This window comes from Lipotes vexillifer, unplaced genomic scaffold (assembly GCF_000442215.2).
Source record: "Lipotes vexillifer unplaced genomic scaffold, Lipotes_vexillifer_v1.1 scaffold397, whole genome shotgun sequence".
Classification (NCBI taxonomy): Eukaryota; Metazoa; Chordata; class Mammalia; order Artiodactyla; family Lipotidae; genus Lipotes; species Lipotes vexillifer.
In genome coordinates this window covers 3,974,345-3,980,452 of record NW_006772681.1, presented here as the reverse complement: position 1 = coordinate 3,980,452, position 6,108 = coordinate 3,974,345, and positions in this window count along the sequence as shown.

Here is a 6,108-nt window from a genome sequence, read left to right as displayed (position 1 = left end):
TTTCCCTTTTCCTAACAGGACCCTGAATTCTCAGCCAGGTGATTTGAGTGAGATTGACCTCACTCTCTCACTCATTTCCAGGAATGAGCCCTAAATGGCTTAAATTGACCAATAGTTCCAAATCCCTAGCCACAGTGATTGGTTCAGGCATGAGTGTATGACCCAAATCAGGTCAATCAGAGCCAACAAGATTCAGTTCTGGAATTTTGGACTGAGCCATTTGGGCAATAGGCTTTTTCTTTTCCACGGGTTTGAGCTTGGAAGCACCCAGACCCAGGAGCAGCTGGTAACTTATACATATAAGACAAAGTAAGGCAAGGCCAAGGCTAAGGCCTGACTGATTCTACCAGTAAAGATACAACGAGCCAGTTTTTGATTTAAATGGTATATTATTTACATAGACAGCAAGAAGAACAAGCCAGCTTCCTGTGATCCTTGTTCCACACACCAAAAAGATGACACTGAAACAAAAGGGGCTGAACAATTGTAACATGGGTTGTAGGATACCCTATTGCTGAGGAGCCAACCCTAGAGTTCAATTAACAGGTTTTATACTCTGCAGCTCCATTCTGAGTAGGGAGGGCAGAAAGCCCCATAGCTCATCAGAGCCTGGGAAGCAATAAGAAAACTGTCTCAGGGCAGCCTCCCAGGGGAGATAGGGAGGCAAGTGGAAGGTGGCCTCACTGCCTTACAAGCCTTCCATTCTCTCATGTTCTGGGAGGATCACAAGGCATTCTGCCAAGACTTAGATAAGCTTTTCATACCTTTGCCAGTGTGGCCTATATGAATGAATACATGCAAGGTCATCACGGTGCCATGGCAGAGGCATTCCCTTACAGTATCACTGTGTTCACAAAGAGAGGGCCTGTCAAAAATTAAGCCAACTCCTCGGAAGTGTTTTGGAGAAATTAGAAAAAACTAGATCTTAGTTCCATTATTTGGGCCACTGGATCAAGCCTTGCCTGCAGCAATTATTGATGGACATTTCGACCAAATTCCTTTTCTAATTTAATCCAGTTTGAGTTGGATCATTAATTACTTGCAACCAAAATCTCTTAACCAATACAACAGAAGATGGAACTCAGCCTCTCAAAGGACTCTCGACTCTCATAGACTTCCCTGACTTCAATTACCATTTGTCTATTGATGACTCTCAGATCTTTATTTCCAGCTCAGAAATTTCCAGATTTCTCTTGTTGAGATTCAGACATTATGCATCAAACTACCTCCTAGACATTGCCACCTGGTTATCACAAAGTCACTTTAAACTCCAATTATCTAAAATTGAGCTCAGTGTCTTCTTTCCAACAACTCACTCTTCCTCCTTAATTCCTTACCTCTGTGAATGGCAGCACTAATCTTTCAGTTGCTCAGCCAAAAACCTAGGAATCAGCCCTGATACTTCCCACTTTCCCATCCCTTATACACCTTCAAGCTTTGACCTAAATATCAGTCAAATCCACCTACTCCTCTCCATCTTCACTGCCACCACCCTGGTCTAAGCCACCAGCATTTCTCACCTACATGTCTGCTATTCTCTCCTGACTGGTCTCCTGATGCCACCCTCCATTCTCCAACCATTCTCCATGTCTGACATTTATTGTTGAATGAACGAACAAATGAATGAATGAATATCACTAACCTCTCACTTAAAACCCTTCACTGGCTTTCTTGTACATTTAGTTGAAGAATGAATGTTCTTGAGACAGTTCATAGGGCCAGCATGATCTATCCCCTTACCTACCTCTCTTGCCTCATCCCCTACTTTTCTGCCCTATTTGCATCTGAAAAAATAAACTATCAGTGGTCATTGCCTTGGTACATTATGCTTTGTACACCCCACCAGCTACCCAACAGCATCTGTCCTCACTTAGCAAACTCCCACTTATCCTTCAAGGCTCATTCTTAGGAAGATTTTGATTTCATCAAGGAGTCAGTTCTTTCTATATGCTTCCAAAACACTTAGCAGCTGCCTCTAACCTGCACTCTAATGATCACTATCTGATAATTCTGTTACCTGAAGTTCTTGGGAGTCTGATTCTTCTCTTCATTGTGTCTACTGAATCTTATTCGTGGTGGATTGTTTCCTCGTGTATTTCATCAGTTTTTTCCTTGTGGATTATCAACTGTTTAGAAGGGCTTTATATATAGGAATTCTGTGTAACCTGCAATGGCTGGGGGAAGAGGAGGGGGTCCACGGAGGAGATCCAAAGAGGATTTGCATTAGTTTCTGCTAGGCATCTGAGAGATACTTTTGGAGTAGGTCTCCTCTGAGGTTAATTTCTCAGCCTGGGAGATTCCTAGACATGCAGGTGATGTAAATATGAACCCCACACTCATCACCCCATACTCATCAAGGGCAGGCATGCAGTTTCAAATTCTCAGAAGATAGTTTCTTTCCCCCATCCTAAGACCAGGTCAGGATGGACATAGATCCTTTTTGTCTTCTTTGCTAGTACTCAGATGTTTGTTTGTTTGTTTTCCCCTAGTCTGCACTTTCACTGTGGGTATAGCCCTTCAAGTGTGCTAGATTTATCAAGGGTCTCAGTTCCAATCCCTAACTTCATGTAAGCCCAAGCCTTCATCTCCCCAAATGTCTGTTAAAACCCAAATGGTTGCAGGCTCATTCAATGTTAAATGATTGTATTTAAAAGGATGTTTGGGACTTCCCTGGTGGCACAGTGGTTAAGAATCTGCCTGCTGGGCTTCCCTGGTGGCGCAGTGGTTGAGATTTTGCCTGCTGATGCAGGGGACATGGGTTCGTGCCCCGGTCCAGGAAGATCCCACATGCCGCGGAGCGGCTGGGCCCGTGAGCCATGGCCGCTGAGCCTGCGGGTCCAGAGCCTGTGCTCCGCAACGGGAGAGGCCACAACAGTGAGAGGCCTGCATACCGGAAAAAAAAAAAAAAAAAAAAAAAACCCGCCTGCCAACACAGGGGACATGGGTTCGAGCCCTCGTCCAGGAAGATCCCACATGCCGCAGAGCAACTAAGCCCGCAAGCCACAGCTTCTGAGCCTGCGTGCTGCAACTACTGAAGCCCATGCTCCGCAACAAGAGAAGCCACCACAATGAGAAGCCCATGCACCACACAAAGAGTAGCTCCCACTCACCACAACTAGAGAAAGCCCTCATGGAGCAACAAAGACCCAACGTAGCCAAAAAATAAATAAATTTATTAAAAATTTTTTAAAAATAAAAGGATGTTTATTGTTTTTATTTCCAGCATTTCCATGTATTACATAGCAGGAAGTTCCAGATATTGTCAGAAAAGGAAGTCCAGCTCAATACTTAGTAGACAGAACTGTCACTGTCTGTTTACTTGTCTATTTTCTCCACGAGCATCAAGCTCTGAGAGGGCAGAGACAGGGTCTGACTCATCTCTACGTCAAGACACCCAGCTTAAGACCCTCCCCTCCAGAGTAGAAGTTCAGTGCATTTGTTGATACCAAACCTCCTCTCAGACACTCGTATTGAAAGGGAGCTCAATTTCTCCCACTCCCAAAGTGGCCTTTCCTTTGGAGAGAGTCATGTCACCTGGGTGACCATCTGGCAAGTGGGGGACAGCCTGCCCCTTTTCTGTGTTCATTCCTCCCAACACTTGGCTTATCCACTCAAGATTCTGCAGAGTAGGGCTCAGGGTCTGGATGATCCCAGTGATAACTGGGACTTTGAGCTTTGATCCAGGAGAAAGCACAGGGGCCAGTTCAAGATGAAAACCTGGGCTTCCCTGGTGGCGCAATGGTTGAGAGTCCGCCTGCCGATGCAGGAGACACGGGTTCGTGCCCCGGTCCGGGAAGATCCCACATGCCGCGGAGCGACTGGGCCCGTGGGCCATGGCCGCTAAGCCTGTGCGTCCGGAGCCTGTGCTCCGCAACGGGAGAGGCCACAGCAGTGAGAGGCCCGCGTACCGAAAAAAAAAAAAAAAAGAAAACCTAAGGTTCTCATGCACCGTTACTGGAAGTTAAATTGGTACAACATTGTGGGAGAGCAATTTGATGGCATCTATTGAAATGTTAAGTATGTATACCTATCAATCTTGCAATTCACTTCTCTGATTCTATTCTATTCATAGAAGAGGAGTCACTGTTACATTGTTTGTGGCAGCAAAAAATTGAAAGCCACCCAAATGTCCATCAATATGTGATAAACTAAATAAGTTTTCTTCTGCCATACAATCAGAAACTGTAAGATGGTTTTAGGTTTTGTTTGTAATGAGGAAGATCTGTGTATATTGACATAGGTAGAACTCCTGTGTCGTATTACTGAGTGAAATATGTGAGTCTGCAGGACAGAGTATATCATATGACATTTAAAAAAAATTAATTAGGGGCTTCCCTGGTGGCGCAGTGGTTGAGAGTCCGCCTGCCGATGCAGGGGACACGGGTTCGTGCCCCGGTCAGGGAAGCCCCCACATGCCGCGGAGTGGCTGGGCCCGTGAGCCATGGCTGCTGAGCCTGTGCTCCGCAACGGGAGAGGCCACAACAGTGAGAGGCCCGCATACCGCAAAAAAAAAAAAAAAAAGAAAAAGAATTAATTAATTTATTTTTGGCTGCGTTGGGTCTTCATTGCTGCGCACGGGGTTTCTCTAGTTGCGGCGAGCAGGGACTGCTCCTTGTTGCAGCCTTCTCATTGCTGTGGCTTCTCTTGTTGCGGGGCACGGGCCCTAGGCGCACAGGCTTCAGTAGTTGTGGCACGTGGACTCAGCAGTTGTGGCTGCAGGTTCGAGAGTGCAGCCTCAGTAGTTGTGGCTCATGGGCTTAGTTGCTCCGCGGCATGTGGGATCCTCCCGGACCAGGGCTTGAACCCGTGTCCCCTGCATTGGCAGGCAGGCTCTCAACCACTGCACCACCAGGGAAGTCCTATCATATGACATGTTTATATAGAAAAAAACAAACGAACCTACAAGCAGTATAAATTTGTACATCCTAGATGCTATTTGGCAGTATCTATCAACCTTTGTTTTTCTTTTTTTTGGCTGTGTTGGGTCGTCATTGCTGCACGTGGGCTTTTCTCTAGTTATGGCAAGCTGGGGCTACTGTTCATTGCAGTGCACGGGCTTTTCATTGCGGTGGCTTCTCTTGTTGCAGAGCACTGGCTCTAGGCCACAGTAGTTGTGGCGCACGGGCTTAGTTACTCCGCGGCATGTGGGATCTCCCCAGACCAGGGCTTGAACCCATATCCCCTGCATTGGCAGGCGGATTCTTAACCCCTGCACCACCAGGGAAGTCCCCAGCTTTTAATCGTTGAGCCTTTGATTAGAGTCTACTCTATGCCAGGCCCAGCACAGGCTGAGTGATGGGAGTATATGGACTGAGATCCTGCCTTTGGGATGCCCACCATCTACCTGGGAAAACACATACACACAATTAGTCACCATGACTTACCGTTTATTGAAAAAATAAATAACTGTACTGTCCATCAAGGTAGCTCTGGACCATGGGTGAGGATAGGAAAGGCTACCTAGAGGAAGAAGGGGTGAGTAGAATCTTGAAGACAGGAAAGCTCTGAATTCAGAAAGGGCTGAAGAGGGCATTCCAGGAAAGAGCTTGAGCCAAAGTGTGGCTGTGGGAGAGAGTTGAAGAGACAATGAGGAGTTTGACCTTAGCACAAGGTGTGTGTAAGTGAAGAAGGGGAATAAAGCTGGAGAGAACTGGGGCTGGATCATGGAAGGCCACAAATGCTGTATTAAGGAGCATGGTACTGTGGGAGCCACAGAAGGTTTTAGAGCAGGCAAGTGGTGTGACAAGAGAGGCATGTTAGGGATTATTTAAGTCAGTGAGAGGTCAAGAGAGGGTATAAGGTTAGAAGGAAGCAGATGTGATGGGCAGAGACTCAGGGTTGCAAAGAATGAGGATGCTTTGGGGACACCCCTCCAAGGGCCAAAACACTGCTCTACATCCCCTACACCCCAGTCAAGCCTCTGGGTATTATTTCCAGGATCTTTCTCCTAGTTGCTAGGACTGAGGAGTCCTTCTAGGGCTTGATATTAGGCTGGGATTTTATCACCAGAGCATAAACTCTGGCCTAGCTCACCCCCTGCCTCCTGATGGACCAGATGGACAGCTCTCAGACCCATCCCCACCAGCCCTGCTCTACTAAGAAAGGACC